Source organism: Miscanthus floridulus, chromosome 2, assembly GCF_019320115.1.
Source record: "Miscanthus floridulus cultivar M001 chromosome 2, ASM1932011v1, whole genome shotgun sequence".
Lineage (NCBI taxonomy): Eukaryota > Viridiplantae > Streptophyta > Magnoliopsida > Poales > Poaceae > Miscanthus > Miscanthus floridulus.
In genome coordinates, this window is record NC_089581.1 from 145031482 (window position 1) to 145049049 (window position 17568).

At 44.6% G+C, this 17568-nt stretch overlaps 2 pseudogenes; one reads left to right on the forward strand and one right to left on the reverse strand.

Annotated features, from left to right (window-relative positions):
• The first annotated feature begins 6457 nt into the window (after positions 1 to 6457).
• LOC136531867 (leucine-rich repeat receptor protein kinase HPCA1-like) lies at positions 6458 to 11841 on the forward strand (annotated as a pseudogene).
• A 148-nt stretch (positions 11842 to 11989) lies between these two features.
• On the reverse strand, positions 11990 to 15470 carry LOC136531872 (probable dolichyl pyrophosphate Man9GlcNAc2 alpha-1,3-glucosyltransferase; annotated as a pseudogene).
• Between the last annotated feature and the right edge of the window lie 2098 nt (positions 15471 to 17568).

Consider the following 17568-nt stretch of genomic DNA (forward strand, 5'->3'; position numbering starts at 1 on the left):
GAATGTCTTATAATTTGGGAGGGCAGAAGTAACGTATAACAACATATCTTGTTAGTGAAATATTGAAAAGGAATAAATTATTTATAAATTTTCTTTGACTCTTGAAGTGCTGCTCAAGTGAAGCTTGGTACATCATATATTCGAAGCAATGTACATCATATTGTCCAACTTACCTGTGGAGCATAAACTATGTTGGTCAAGTAAAATTACATTTATGATTTGTGACGCATGGTGAAATTTCTATATTTTATGCCCCCTAGCCACGCACGGGCATTTGCTAGTACTTGACAAATTCTTAACTGACGAAATTGAATGGGTGTTCTGACGAAACTGAATGGAAGATAGCTTGTTGATGCCTGACACCAACTAGCCACGGGCCACAGCAACGGAGGTATACACCTCCGTCCAAAATGATGCAATTATGAATTTAGATGTAATTTTCTAGTTTAACTTAGATTATAGAAAATATTATTACATTTATGATTCCAAATTGATATACTATAAAACTATATATTTTATAATTAATCTAATAATACTAATTTAGTATTATTAATATTATCATTCTAATATTATAGATTTGATCAAACTCAAAACTATTTAACGAATCGAAAATTGAGAATTGCATTCTTTCTTCGTCTTATCCGAACACTTAGAGTTATATTTTTCTATTGCGGAAATACGCCTACACGGACGTCCGCCCTGTTTCTGTGTCAGACGCTTTTTTAACTGGACCACAATCTATACAGCCCGCCAATGGCCCAACAGTCTTCACCTTTCTCTCCCACGCTGCTGCCCGTCTCCCTCACGCGGTTTCTCGTCTCTCTGACGATGACGCGACTGCTCGTCTCCCTGACACCGCTGACCGCCTTACTTCGTCACTGCCTGCTTTCCTCCCTCATAGCCCCGCTCGCCCGCGCCCGTCCTTGCTCTTCCCTTGCCACTGCACCCGCTCGCCTTCCTACCTTGCCTCCATGGCGGTGAGTGGATCTAAGTGGACACCTCTATGGTGAGGTGTTTCTCGACTATGATATCCTCCATGGTCGGGTGTCTCTTGACGACGAACTACATGTTGGAGGTGTGGCCTCGCTGGCAACAATCTCCTCCATGGTGACCGGGCTCCTTCACAGGCAAGCACAACCGGATCTGCACTCTACGGTGGGTTATGTTGTAGCATGTGATGGATTTTGCGGTGTTGCAACCATCGATTTGAGATGTTGCAATAGTAGATTTGAGATGTTGCAACATGTTTTTCTAGATATTGCAACTGTCGATTTAAGATATTGCAACATGTGTTTTTTTGGATGTTGCAACAGTCGATTTGAGATGTTGCAACATGTTTTTTTTAATGTTGCAACATTCGATTTAAGATGTTGCAATATGTTTTTTTAATGTTGCAACTATCGATTTAAGATGTTGCAACATGTATTTTTTGGATGTTGCAACTGTCGATTTGAGATGTTGCAACATGTTTTTTGAATGTTGCAACATGTTTTTTGGGTGTTGCAACTGTCGATTTAAGACGTTGCGATATGTGTTTTTGGATGTTGCAACTGTCGATTGAAGATGTTGCAACATGTGTTTTTGGATGTTACATGAGGTTTCAGTATGTTGCAAACCTTTGTTCTTTAATGTTGCAAGCAATGATTAACATCTAATCCTTTTGTCTCTCTTTCCATCTCTCTACCTCACCTACGACAAGGTGCGGTGTCTGCATGCGCTATAGCAAGCGCAACCACCATTACCGTGGTTTACTTTTGCATCACAGGAGAAAGAAGGGAGCTGAAGGGGATGAGCGCTAGGGTAGGACGGGTAGAGCGAAAGCCTCTGGAACCGAAAGGGAAGGAGCGTAGCGAAAGCCTCTGGATCCGAAAGGGAAGGAGCGCCGAGTACGACGGGTAGAGCGAAAGCGTCCGGATCAATTGTTCATATTCGGACGTTCGGCGCTAGTATTTCCCTTTCTATTAAGTTGCCTGAGGGCTCAAACGTGTAAACATGAGTAGGTTGTAATTATTATTTTATTTAATCGTGCTGGTTAGGATTCAAACTTTAAGAGCTTTGTCCCTGGTATCATGAATGCATCAGCCAATTTTGTTGGAATGTGTATCGAGTATTATGTACGAGTTTGGTTACGCTAAGACTCCGAGTTGTATTTGGTAGTATAGGTTGATGTTGGACTCTATAACCCGGTCTTCTCATAAATACGAGAGAAGGGCTGCTGTGTAACCATGATGGCATAGCGACAGGTTCGCGAGAGGGTGGCGGCACGTTGCGGGGACCTGGAGCGACCCGGTATTAGGGAGGAGCATCTGTAGTCGTGCCTCGGGGACGTAAGCTTCGGCTGAACCTCGTTAACAAATACCATGCCTCTAGTGTCTATGTGATCTTTCATATTCGTCTTGATAGATCCAATGACGCTTCCGCGCGCGGAGATTAGTAGACAGCTCGCCGCTGTGGGGGCTAATTTCTAACAAATTTAACCAATATAAACTTAAGCTATTAGCTAGGGAAAATGAGCAATTATTCATACTTCGATATTTTCGTCTAATGTGACTGTAGTGAAAACTGAAAACTAAAAAGTTAATATTGGCATCTATCGTTTAGACAAAGACCGCATGGAACTTGGTACCTTAGATGTCCATCGCAATCGGCATTCAAGTCCGCTGGGCTCCGATGAAGATGAGGCCTGACCTAGTTTGATGATAAGCCCGTCGGCGACCATGTCCCCAAGGACCATGGAGCAAAGAATTTATTACGGCAGGGCCCGCCCGCTCAACTAGCAATGATAGAGAAGCCCTCCGCATGCTCACAAGCAGTGACAAGTGAAACTGCACCATTTTTTGGAGCAATTATCTCTTGCAGATACAAAAGCGATTTTTATCTAGATAGATAGCCAGAATCCCACTAGTTTGGATCTATCATTCCCCATGGGGATTGGAGGAAATTGAGCCTAAAATTAGTTCTCATCCTCTCCAATTTTCACGTGGAATGGATATATCCAAATTAGCCCTTAAGACACATAGTATTATACCTATTGAATCTCTTCGTGAGTAAGTATTCAGATTTGTGTATAGCTGTTTTTGTTTAAGTCCAAGATATCAGTTTAGATCCTAATGACATCCTTTCGTTCATATGACAACATTCATTTGAGTTGCACGCAGATGGTTAATTGGTTATACATAAATATCCTGCAATTTTACCATGGTTGCTCCACTCTTCGAGATTGTGTGCCTTGCGTTAGGTGCTATGCAAGCTGCTTGGAATGGTTTTGTGCTACACTTGGAATCTGGTTTATTTGTATAAAATATATCACGTGGAAGTAAAGAAAATACTCCCACCGTTTCAAATTATAGGACCTTTTGACTTATTCAGATATATTGATTTTATTATGTATCGAGACATAGGTCTTGTTCGTTTGTCTTATGAGCCATACTATTTCAGCGAATGAAGAGTATTTTTCTCTCACAACAAATCAGTGAACAATACTTTCAGCCATGACTTTTCAACAAAGCGAACAGGGCCATAGTGTATATTTAAGTATGTGGCATGCAGCCTGTTTGCTTGGTCGTATTTGGCTTATCAGCCAACGAACAATATTTTTCTCTCACATAAAACCAGCCAACAGTACTTTCAGTCATAGCTTATAAGCCAAACCAGCCCAGACGAACCGAACGATGACTTTCTCGTCATGAACTTGAGCTCCACGAATTCATCACGAAGGCCTCCATCTCTAAGAGTCTAGTGACGGTGGATTCATTCTTTAGAAAGAGTGTGGTAGACCGACTTTGAGGGTTTGTTTGGTTGAGCTGTGGCTGTGGGAAAAAGCTACTGTGGGCTGTGAGCTATGGGAAAGCTGCTGTGGGCTGTGAGCTGTAGAAAAGTTGAAAGCTGTTTGGTTAAACAAGTATAAAATATACCTTCTATCTTTATCTCTCTGGAAACAACTATGGAAGAGCTTTTTATTTCACCAATTTCGAAAAGCAGCCTCCAAAAGCAGCCCTTTTGTTGGGTTTTTGGCTTTTGAAGCCAAAAGCCAAAGCCAAAAGCCCAACCAAACGGACCCTGAGATGGCCATCTTGTATGCTGGAGACGGTGGCAATAAAAAATTGCGTCAAGAATGAGTGATTATCTTTTAATACTTGGTATTTAGTTGGCTGCTATTGTTTTCTGTGTGAAGAGGAAGATGAACGCCTGCCACAAATCCCGGGCTCGGCCCCTATGCCTTGTTCTATTGCAACATTTTCTTTTCAGCTGTCCAGCTGAGCAAATAAAAAGGAAACTTCCAACGTAGCAGGAATGATGAAAATTAAGGAAAACAATATGATGTGGAACCCAAAACGACAAATGGTAAGGTCCCAATTACAGTGTGTTTCTACTCCTTATGTCGAGGTTCTTTACATGTAACCCTTGCCCAACTTGCTTATGTGTTTCCTTCTCCCATCTGGAAAGGAAGCTTCCGGGAAAAGGCTATGCTCTAACGTTGTTTTCAACAACGGCATCATGTCATCAAAGGCACGAGACTTGCTGTGCTACCTTTTGATGGTGATTGTTTTCTTATGTAGTTTTGTACAGGGATTACAGCGATTCGGATAAGATGTGGGAGAAATAAATATCTACCCGTGAAAAATTTCCTCATATTTAAAATTTTGTATCTATCTATATACTTATATTCACACCATAGATGGAATCCCATATATTAGAATCATAAACAGGTGAAAAGATATACACGCACCCATAAATTTGACGATCTTACTTGTGAGTGGAGTTTTATATCTACACTCACACCTATTGGATGCAATACTTGTACCTGCACCCGCTTATATATATACACACTCAAATTAAGCTAGTAATCTATTCGTCCCAAATTATAAGTCATTCGAATAATCTTGGAGAGTCAAAGTATCTCAAATTTGACCAAATTTGGATTTGAGGGAGTAACTAATTGGGGTGTGTTTTTTAAAAATAAAAATAAAGAGAGCTTATGGTAGGAACACTCAGACTCAACAGGCAATTCAGTGGATCGTTGCACTTTTTTTTTAAAAAAAAAAGCACAAAGTAGGTCACCTTTTTAAGAAAAATGGCACAGAGTAGCTAAACTTATGCATTTCCCAAATTATGGCCTAAACATCTACCTAAAAAAGGGTGCTACTGCTAACTATGTGCCACGAAATCACTCTTCAGATAACTATCCTGCCACCGCAATTTTACAGGCTTCAATCATCACAAATCCCCATCATGGTCTTAAAAGCATGAGAAACAACCAGTGGTAAAGGAAGGACCTCTGTGTTTAGCTTTACACTCCTCAAATCCAGTAGAACACACGAGTTGAAAACAATATTTGAAAATTATGAACGAAAAAGCTGTAAGCCAGGCTGCGGTCGCGGAAAAAACGAAGAAAATAGCTGTGTGTAGATTTGTGATGAAAGATCAGAGAAGACGCCAGAGTGATTTGTGATGAAAGATCAGAGATATAGATCAGAAACAGAAGACCTCGAGGTCAGGCAGGCAGCTCTTCTCCATCCGAGAAAAATCAGAGAAAACCTTTTACCAGGTCCATCTAGTTGTCGTTTTATCTGGACTTTTGCAACACCATCCCGGCAGCATTAAATTGACTTCACTGTCGGCACAAGGACTATCAGTCCAACGTCAGCGAGTCACGTTCCAACGGCCGTGGCTATCTTCGCAAATCGTGGCTCCCTGTCGCCGGACCACTCTCTCGGCGCGTTCCGGTTCAGCCAAGTCTCTTGCCGTCTTGCGCGCGAGGCGCCATGCATGACAAGTCACGCTACAGTATCTTTTAGCCGGCCTTTGTCACTATCCTTTCTTGCCTCTAAAACAAGTATGGATTTTCCTACATGCTCAAAGACCTTAATGCTCTATTAGGGTCACCTAGGGCCTTGTTTAGTTTGCAAAATTTTTGACGAAATGGTACTGTAGCACTTTCGTTGTTATTTGGCAATTAGTGTCCAATCATAGTCTAATTAGGCTTAAAAGATTCGTCTCATGAATTTTGTCTAAACTGTGTAATTAGTTTTATTTTTTATTTATATTTAATACTTCATGCATGCGTCCAAAGATTCAATGTGATGGGAAATCTTGAAAAAATTTACAAAATGAAGTGGAACTAAACGGTACCTAGAACAACCTTTTTGCTTCTGAAATCCTTTGTGTCGGTACATTTTCCCCGGAGCAAAAAAAATTCTACAAAAGCATCAAGCATGCCAAATGATGGGCAATAGTGTTTATTTAATCCCCACCTAATTGGCTCTCCACTTTACGTCCCTTGAATCGCACCCGTCATCATCGCTAATCTTCCCATCCTCGCCTTTAATCCCCATGGAAACAAACTTTCCAGGCAGCATCACACGAACAAACACTAGCGCAGTACGAGCATGCTCAGTGTTCAGGATCGACTTGCCGTAGAACAAGGGTTATGCCGCGTGCTGATGACTGCTCTTTCTTGTGCAGGCAGCGAGAGGGGTGGGGGGACGACACGACACGACACGACACGGCGCGATCCGGTTGGGTCGGGCCGCCGGCCGGCTGGGCGTGCGTGCTTTGGTCTAGCCAGCGAGCTAGCTAGCTAGCTAGCTAGTGCTCCATTCCATCGGAGCTTGGCTTCGCTTTCAAGTCAAGTCGACGCCACCTCCCCGTCTCCCCCTCCGGTATTGCTAATTTGGCTCCGTTGGGTGCACACCCCATCATAAGGTGCATCATGGAGTTCGGTTGTGGTGCAGGTGGTTGTTGCTCTGCTGCGCCCCCGAGCAGAGCTTTTTGCTGAGTGGCAGTGTCTGCTGGGCGACCTAAAACCGCACCTCGGGCCGCGAGCTCGGCAGGGTTTCGTTTCGCGCGCATGGAGCCACCAGCAGCTGGGTGCAGCGGCAGCGGGAGGACGATGGGGTTCCTTCTTGCCGTGGCCGTCCTGCTCTCGGCGTGCGCCCGAGAGTGCCTTGCCATGACCGACAGCCAGGACAGTGAGTAACCATGCATTCACTTGCTTTCAGATACTGTTCTCTTCTGTCTTCTGTCATGTGAAGTGAGGTTAGAGCTTCGAGCTGCTCTGGCTTCTTTCTCTGTCCACAGTCAGGATCAGGGAACTGTGATGCTAATTGTTCTCTTAGTAAAAAGTGAAAGATTTACTCAGGTAGGAAAATCAAATGAACCGAGGAGTTTTGTTGCAGCTTCTGTGCTCCGGGCGTTGATGGATCAGTGGCAGAACACGCCGCCGTCCTGGGGACAGTCCGACGATCCCTGCGGAGACTCGCCATGGGAAGGAGTGACATGCGGCAGCGACAAAGTGATCTCCATGTAGGTGTCCGCACAACTCTGACAAAAAAAAAACTCCATTGCACACTCATTCTACGATACTGATGAGCCTACTTGACTTCCATGCATGCGACTCTTTCAGAAAACTTTCCACCATGGGCATCAAAGGAACTCTAGCTGCTGACATAGGCCAGCTCAGTAACCTCCAATCCCTGTATGTGGAATCACCCAGCTAGCTAATACTTCGAATTAGCCTTTCTGTTCTTGCAGTTTGCCACGGTGAACCATTGGCTAATCGTGTGGGTATGCAGGGACCTGTCATTCAACAAGGACCTCGGCGGCGTACTCACTCCGACCATCGGAAACCTGAAGCAGCTCACCACCTTGTGAGTTCTTGATGCGTCCTGTGTTCTTCTCCATCTTGGTTTCTGCTCGCTTGTCTTGAGATGTTAACAGAAACTGCTTGTTTCTGCAGGATTCTGGCCGGTTGCAGTTTCCATGGCACCATCCCTGATGAGCTAGGGAGTCTGCCAAAGTTGTCCTACATGTAAGAATTTCTTGTTCTAGGTGTATAGTGGTCAGCTGTCCGGCCTTTTTGTGCTTCTGAAGTTTGCTGTCTTTGGATAAAGTTTGACATCATTCCCTTCCAGGGCACTGAATTCAAATCAGTTCTCTGGAAAAATACCAGCTTCGCTGGGAAATCTCTCGAGCCTCTACTGGTTTGATATCGCCGACAATCAATTGAGCGGTCCCCTGCCGGTTTCGACAAGTGGCGGAATGGGTCTAGACAAGCTTATCCAAACCAAACACTTGTAGGTCCAGTGATTTTGTTGACTGCTGTTCCTCTACCAGCAGCTGACCTGAAACGAATGAATGGCTAACCGAAGTGTGACCTGGTTTATTTCGTTCTTCTGAATGTTTCTCTGCAGTCACTTCAACAAGAATCAGTTGTCTGGTCCAATCCCTGACGCTCTCTTCAGCCCGGAGATGACCTTGATCCATCTGTGAGCTCGTGAATCCCACTGTTTCAAGACTATTTTTGCAATTCCACGAAGTTTACTGACACCCTAAGATACTTGGCGCAGGCTCTTAGATGGAAACAAATTCACCGGGAATATCCCAGACTCTCTTGGGTTTGTTAGTATACTTGAAGTTGTGTAAGTTTCCTTTCGTTAGAAGAAATTGTACAGGTGAAGGCTATACATAATTTCTTACTACCAAATATGAAATTGACGAACATTCCCCTTCTCTGCATGTTGTTTTGAGCAGACGGCTGGACAGAAATTCCCTTTCTGGCCAAGTTCCTTTAAATCTGAATAACCTCACCCAAGTAAATGAGCTGTAAGTTATTCAAGACTTGCACAATACTCCCCCTTCCAAATAATAAGTTGCTTTGACTTTTTTTACATCCATTTTACTATAGCATCTAGATATAATAATATGTCTAGATACATAGCAAAATGGATGAACCAAAAAGTAAAAGCGACTTATAATTTGGAACGGAGGGAGTACTTAGTAGCATTGCATTTTTGTGCAAGAGAAGATACAGTAATACTAAACAGAGTGTGGGTATGTTTTTCAGCAACTTAGCCAACAACCAGCTCACCGGAACATTGCCAGATCTAACTGGGATGGATCTTCTGAATTACGTGTAAGCAATAATGAGCATCATGAAAATCTATTAGTATGTTATTTGAACCCATCAGTGGATAAGGTTAATCTGAAATTCTTCTGGTCTAACTACACCTCAGCGACCTGAGCAACAACACTTTTGATCCTTCACCATGCCCAGCGTGGTTTTGGAGTCTGCCACAGCTCTCAGCCCTGTAAGTTTCTTCCCCAAACCTTGCAGATTCACATATATAGTATTTAACAAAACTGACATGATCTTGTATGTTCATCAAGGATCATACAGTCTGGGAGGCTCTACGGCACCGTGCCGGACAAAGCTTTTCAGCAGCCCGCAGTTGAATCAAGTGTAAGAAAGAGCTCACTCACCAACCTTCGGTGAAATGATCAAATGACGTGACGAACTGGTAACTTTTTGCAGGATCCTCGACGGCAATGCGTTCAACGGCACCCTGAACATGGGCACGAGCATCAGCAGCGAGCTGAGCCTGGTGAGCTTCAAGGACAATGAGTTCTCCTCCCTGACGGTGACCTCCAGCTACAATGGCACCCTTGCGTGAGTGTCCGGCCCCGCTCCTGCTTCTGGAATCTGTGACATCTCCATCTGATCCCTTCTGGATTCTGCAGGCTGGCCGGGAATCCGGTGTGCGAGCGGCTGCCCAACACGGTCTACTGCAACGTGACGCAGCGGCCGCTGTCGGCGCCCTACTCGACGAGCCTGGTGAAGTGCTACTCGGGGTCGTGCCCGGCGGGGCAGAGCCTGAGCCCGCAGAGCTGCCTGTGCGCGTACCCGTACCAGGGCGTCATGTATTTCCGCGCGCCCTTCTTCCACGACGTGACCAACGACACGGCGTTCCAGGCGCTGGAGAGCATGCTGTGGACCTAAGCTGGCCCTCACCCCGGGCTCCGTCTACCTGCAGGACCCCTTCCTCAACAGCGACGCCTACATGCAGGTGCAGGTCAAGCTCTTCCCCGCCGGCAGCAGCGGCGCCTACTTCAACCGCTCCGAGGTCATGCGCATCGGCTTCGACCTCAGCAGCCAGACGTTCAAGCCGCCCAAAGAGTTCGGCCCCTACTACTTCATCGCATCGCCGTACCCATTCCCAGGTCAAGATCAAGATCGAAACTGAACTGCTGAAGTGAGATTCAGTGGCGGCATAGCAGTGTTGACAATCAATTTTTTGATCGTTGCAGAAAGCGAGCCATCGTCGAAGAGCAAGGGCGTGATCATCGGCATAGCAGTGGGCTGCGGCATCCTGTTCGTTGCGCTCGCCGGAGCGGCAGCCTACGCGTTCATTCAGAGGCGGCGGGCGCAGAAGGCCAAGGAGGAGCTTGGCGGCCCTTTTGGTATGTTTTGTGTCATGTTCAGTTCATCTGACAATATATTGCCGCACACTGAGACTGACGACTGTGTCAACTGTCCACTGCGGCAGCGTCGTGGGCTCGGAGCGAAGAGCGTGGCGGCGCGCCGCGGCTGAAAGGGGCGAGGTGGTTCTCGTACGAGGAGCTCAAGAGGAGCACCAACAACTTCGCCGAGGCAAACGAGCTGGGCTACGGAGGGTACGGCAAGGTTTACAGGGGCATGCTGCCGACGGGGCAGTTCATCGCCATCAAGAGGGCGCAGCAGGGGTCCATGCAGGGCGGGCACGAGTTCAAGACGGAGATCGAGCTGCTCTCGCGCGTGCACCACAAGAACCTCGTCGGACTCCTCGGATTCTGCTTCGAGCAGGGGGAGCAGATGCTCGTCTACGAGTTCATGTCCGGCGGCACGCTGCGCGACAGCCTCGCCGGTAAGGACGACGATCATATCTGTTCTGTGTGTCATCAGATTAGAATTGCAAACTGCATGCATGCCGGCGCTGAAGCTGTCAGCTGGGTGGGAAACTGCAGGCAAGAGCGGGCTGCATCTCGACTGGAAGAAGCGGCTCCGGGTGGCGCTTGGCGCGGCGCGCGGGCTGGCCTACCTCCACGAGCTCGCCGACCCGCCCATCATCCACCGGGACGTCAAGACCAGCAACATCCTCATGGACGAGCACCACACCGCCAAGGTCGCCGACTTCGGCCTCTCCAAGCTAGTGTCCGACAGCGAGAGGGGCCACGTCAGCACACAAGTGAAAGGAACACTGGTACTCCAACAAATTTTCATCAGGCTGTCACTGCAGCATCTGGTCATCCGCTACCGCCAACGACCGACTCTTTCGGTGATCTGACCTTTGCCGCATTGATTGTTTCATTCACCTGCAGGGCTATCTGGACCCTGAATACTACATGTCTCAGCAACTGACCGAGAAGAGCGACGTCTACAGCTTCGGCGTGGTCATGCTGGAGCTGATCGTCGCGAAGCAGCCGATCGAGAAGGGCAAGTACATCGTCCGCGAGGCGAAGCGGGTGTTCGACGCCGACGACACCGAGTTCTGCGGGCTCAAGGACATGGTAGACGCAAGGATCATGAACACCAACCATCTCGCGGCGTTCGGCAAGTTTGTTCAGCTGGCCCTCAGATGCGTCGACGAGGTGGCCACGGCCCGGCCGTCCATGAGCGAGGTCGTCAAGGAGATCGAGATGATGCTGCAGAGCGAGGGTCTCAGCAGCGCCTCCACGTCTGCATCGACGTCCGCGACCAAATTCGACGTCACCAAGGGGACTCCTCGCCATCCGTACAATGATGCCTCTCCCAAAAAAGGACAAGGACGTGAGCACTGACTCGTTCGACTACAGCGGAGGATATTCTTTCCAATCCAAGGACGAACCGAAGTAGCTGGTTTCTGGATTGACACTATCTTCTCGCTCGGCCTTTTCCTTCTTCCCCAGCAAGTGGATTGACGAATATGTAGAGATATGGACAACCTTTTTTTATTGTACTTTGCTTAATACTTGTGGGAGACTAATGACTTGTATGGTTGATAGGAGAGACACATCAAGAGCAAACCCATCTGCTTCTAAAGTGCTGCTAACTGTTGTTTACGGACTAGAGGAATATCATAGAGCAAAGATGGCAACAGAGGCGTGTTTGGACCATGGGCAACAGCTCTCGCTAAGCAATTCCATCAGCACGAGCAAAGGGATGTCGTTGCCACTCCAAGAGGGCCTATTTGACTCTCCTGTGTGGCTAGTTGCTTCACTCTCACTGCTTTCACTAAGGAGATCCAATACAGACACCTAATAACGATTGCCAGTTTGATCACACGCTGCCTGAAAATCGAGCTACCAACCGATCAATGAGTCCTTAACTCAATTCGAATTCCTTTCCGCCCAAATCCAAATTGAACAGCGCAACTCACTGTCTGAATTGAGCACCTCCCCCCATATGGCAAATTAAAGTATTAAACAGCTCTCTATCCAAAAGGGAGAGTTCAGAGAACATGGGAAGCAAACAGACTTAGAGAAGTTGCCTCAAACTGGGAGAGATCAGCAGAGCTTACAATTTCCACACATGCACCAACACCAAACAGGACACCAGCATTGGCAGATTCAAGGGCACAAACACTTCGAAAGATGATTAAATCACAGATCCTAATATGTTGTGCCACAAAAGCTAGTGTTGAGTGTTAGTGTGTGCATCACCTAAATTCTAGTTTCCAGTTCTGAATGTATAGAAATGTCTAAATTTGCACCACGTGCACATTTCATTCAATAAACAATATTAAAAGGGAATACACACAAGGTTACAAAGGTGCAGCGACTTTCTCCGTAAAATTAGCAGTCAAAATTTTCGATCACAGATCCTTCTTCACACCTATTGATCTAGAATGTGTGTCCAACATCCATTGCTTGTAATTGGTGTACAGAGCTAAGATGACAAATTGTGAAAAACAGAAGAACATTATCAGTGCATCAAAGAGGAAGGGATACCTCTTGGGAGGCTCTATTTGCTGGTAGGTAATGTGAAGTAGAAGTGAGCATAAAAGTGGCAAGCTAAGAACTAACTTTGCCCTGCATGACATGTTTGATCTCTTTCCATAGCTTCCGCCTAGGTGAGTAGTATATAAGAAAAAATAGGCCAAGAACAGCTATATACTGTAGAAGAAGCTGGTCACGGCAGATAAGTGGGTACATTGAGAAAAGGGCAAAGTACACAAACCATCCATACATCCGAGGTTCTTCCAGTGCTAAAAGACTTGCAGGTAAAAGAGGAAGCAAAATTGATTTCTCATGAACTGCACATAGAAAACAAAGGGGAAAACGAAATTAATATACTTACAGCACACAAAAAAAAACACTAGCCAATTTACAGTAAAGCATACCTTGGTATGAGAATAGGTAGAAAGAGAAAGAGCTGTTCATCAGAGAATAAAGGAAGCCAAGATTACTTGGAGACTTGACTTGCTGAATGAATGAAGGCAAGAAAGCCAGTATGGTAGCAGAGAGACTCATAAGTTTCAGCGGCTTTATCGTGAACAATTTCTTCCACTTGATAATAACTGAAGTACTACACCAGAAATTTGCAACATAATCCTCATATATGCCTCTCTCAAATGGAGCTAATCGAGAGATCACCTGATATTACAGATTTCACAAGTTCAGTACCAACTGAGAAGCAGTGTAGTAAGTCTATGAAAAAGTATAAAACAAGTATCATGATGAGGAATAGCACCAGATAGTTGAAAACAAAACTCTACTGGTTGTATTTATGTAATTCAGCAATATAAAATGGTTTCCTTGAGCATAAAGAAACAGGAGAGTATAATTAATCATTACCTGTAGGGCAGCCTCATGAGAATGCAAAAATGGCCACCAGACAAGAGCAAAAGTTCCCAAGACCACGAAAGCAAGTTTTGTTACTTCGACAATAGGATACTTTCGTTTGAGGCACTTCCCCACAAGATGGCTAAAAAAAGCTGGTGCAAAGTACAGGCTCATCTGCAGCACATTATAAAGTTGTAAGATATATAGGGAAAGTAATGGGATATTAGAACTTGAAACCATATCCAACAAATTCTTTGTATTAATGAGCATCAAGTGCCCTAGGTTAGTCACTTGGAAGGGTCGTAAACATTATAATAGACTAAAGTTCATGTATAGATTGGGTATGTGTGCAACTGTGCATGTGTATCATTGTGGCTTTCCCATGATCTCATCAAAATAATTGACAGGATGTAATGATCCCCGCTTCCCACTCAATGGCTATTGCCAATTTGAGTGAGCTGACAATCCAGTAATTATGATGTATGAATCAACAGTTGAGAACTAATACTGCACCAATACATATGCATGCCTTATGATAGCATATTTTATTAACTATTATTTCAGGATGAAATGTAAAAAAAAAAACAAGATAGTAGGTAGTCCCCAGTTCAGCATCACATCTTAACAGTCCATTGCCAATCACTGTTACTAGGACTCAAGCATAAAGGTAAAGAATAAAATTAACAATTTTGTTGGTTGTTGACGCGATTTTCAGTTGGATCATAGGGTCTGCTTTGTATTCTCAGTGACAACCTCCTGATCTAAGTAAGGAAGTATCCACTGGGTCTGTTTCATAACATTGTGTAATTAGAAAGGCGTGGACTTACAAAAGCATAGCATTCTCTAGGATGTTTGACCATACATGTATGGTAACAAAGCTTATGAACCACCGAATGAACATAATTTTCTAGACATAAGGCAAACCTGTTTGTGATTGATTGCAAGAGTGAAGAGAGCTGCAGCAACAAGCTCATTCCTCGACAGAACACCAGCAGTTGCTCCAAGAGTAAGTCCAAGGCTAATGCAGTTATACTGTAATACAACACCTAGTTGTTAGCCAACAAACAAAATGCAACACAAAGCACTCTGCTGGTCAGCGCACTTGCCCCACCTAAATCACACACATTATTAGTTAGTGCAGTAAAACTCACCTGAAAATGGCCATGATCGATCAATACTAAGCAAGGACTGATCAGGACCATGGATAGCAGCCACATCCACCCCTTCCGTCTCTCCTCTCCACCGATTCCAAGTTTCATGTATGCCCACACAAACCACAAAGCAGCAGGGAAGAACACCAACAGATCCGACGAAAGCACTGTCCACCGCATCAGCAACTTCCTAGTGGACCAATTCAACAGCAAGTCTTAACAACACACGATTTTACACGCAACGAGCAGAAAAAATCTACTGGAGCGGGCGCGTACGATTCCATAGATTCGTAGCCACGGGAGGAGCGGAGCGCGACGGCCTCGGGTAGTGAGGCGTTGATGATACGGCCGTGGAGGAGGCTCTGGTAGGCGGAGAGGGGCGGGTAGTCCAGGCCCCAGTAGGCAAGGTCATTGTCGGAGGTGTTGCGGTACCAGTCGGAGGGCGTGAGGTGGAGGGTGAGCTCCATCCAGTGCCGCTGCGCCTCGTAGTCGCCGAACTTGGGCGCCGCACCCTGACCGGAGTAGGGGCCCACGGAGACCAGCACGCGGACGAGGAGCGCGGCGAGCGAGATCAGAACGGCCGTGGGGACCGGCGGTGCCGGTGGGTGCCACGGAAGCCGAGCGGCGGATACGGGCGGATCTGGAGCCGAGGTGCGGGGTTTCCTCGGCTTCGCCATCGGCAGCGTCTCTGTGGATCTCAGAGATTGGCAGGCCGCCTGCGCGCCGGAGACGGAGAGCACACGTTGGGGAGGAACAGGAAGCACGAATCTTGATGCCCAACGAAGGGCCACGGTAAGCCCGGTTCCCCGAGCCAAAGTTCTGCCGTCTCAAGTGAGTGAATCGAACCCATCCTCCAAAGTGCAAAACCCTCTGCAACAGCAAGTGAGATCTTTCTTTAAAGCGAAAAATTAATTGATCGTTTCTGGACATCGTGGCATTACTTTTTTATATATTTGAAAGGAATAGTACATGATTTGCTAGATTAATATTCAGGATCTGTTGTCAAAACTCAAAACCTATACGTTTTTTTTACAACAACTCAAAACCTATACGTTGGTTATGGCCAACAATGCTACATGTTTCCTACTTACATTTGATAATTTTTTTAAATGTAAAATCTATTTTTCAACCTTCAGCTAAGTTGATTTTCAATAGTATAATACCAAAAACCTACACTTCCTTATAACTATCATCAAAACCAGCACATCACATAGCAATGTTGTTCTAATTTTTTCATCCCACATGGCGTTTGTGTGGAACGCTTTTGACACACCAGCTATTAATTTTAAATTGAATGTTAGAAATTCAACTTTCATGGTAATTGGAGATTCAAATCTAGATGTCACCTTATTATAATTATGTTACCTCTAGAAAATATATTTTTAATGTATTATTTAAAGTACATTTTAATTTATCCTAAGTAAAACCTTTTTTTACCTTTGACAATGAATATCTAAATTTGTATTTTTCTTTCATTAGCATATGATTTTTGAAATATTAATATTACCTATAATATGACTATAACACTACTTCGATTGACAACCACTCTATTAATATAAGCATATATGTCATATATAGATTAAAACCATGAGTATTTTTAACAACCTTAATTTTGTATTAAAAATCACGTATCAATAAATAAATATAATTTTAGATACTCTTTGTCAAAACTAAAAAAGAATTTTACTTAGGACAAATCCAAATGAACTTTAAAAGATACATTTGCATATATATATATATATATATATATATGTATATATAGTATATATGTATGTATGTATGTATGTATGTATGTATGTATGTAACGCAATTCTTTTAAATGTTTGTTTGGATGCACATATATCTACCACATTCCATTTATGTTGAAGTGGATTGAAATGGAAATTAAACTAAGTTTCACTTCGCTCCGACACACATGGATTAAGGTGGATACATGCGTGTTTCAAACTGGGACTAAAAGTATGTCCACCAAATCTTTGTTCCCCTCTCCTTGAAATCTGTTGTAGGGTATTGAGAAAGTACAATTGTGAGCTATAGTGAAGTGTTGTTGCACTAGATTGAGAAAATCTTATCTCCTTTATTAAATGTACCCACATGCCAATCATTAGAAATCTCCTTTCTTCTCTCTTCCCTTTCACTCTCTTTGTGCATGCTGGCCATGGACGCCGAAAATCCAATGGTGTTCGCGAACAATGGAAGAAAGAGGATTGAGAAAAATCTAAGCTTCTTCCCCTTTCTTTGAGGGATTGTGGGGAGGTTTTGAGGGACCGAGGGAAAATATAAGGAAAAAAGGATTCTGAAAGGGGATTTGCTGGAGGTAGGTTTTTTTTCTACCAAATCCCCTATATCACTAGTTATGGGGGAAGGGGATTGAGTTTTCTCAATCTGGTGGAGATGCTCTAAAGTGACATTTAGATTTCAACATCCAATTGTCATTAAAGTTCAATTTACCACCTTAAATTTAAAAAACAATAGTTGACCTGCCTAAAGCACTCCATGCAAAACACCGCATGGGATGGAAACTAAGGTAGAGTTGGTATGGGGCTGTGTTTTGTCCACTTTCGATAGTTAGAGAGCGCAAGGCGTGTCCAAATTTATAGTTTAGGGTTGAAAATGTTTGAAAATGAATTCTACCTATTTGTAATCTTGGTTGCTGATTTTATATGATACATGGCCCGGATCACTTGGATTGTGTCGGTGTTTCGTACGAGCACCGGCAAGTAAATTTATAGTAATGCACGTTGGGCTCGGATGGTGCGCTAAAGGACACAAGATTTATACTGGTTTGGGCCGAATGTCCCTACGTCCAGTTTGTTGCTGCTCGTGTTATTAGCACCGT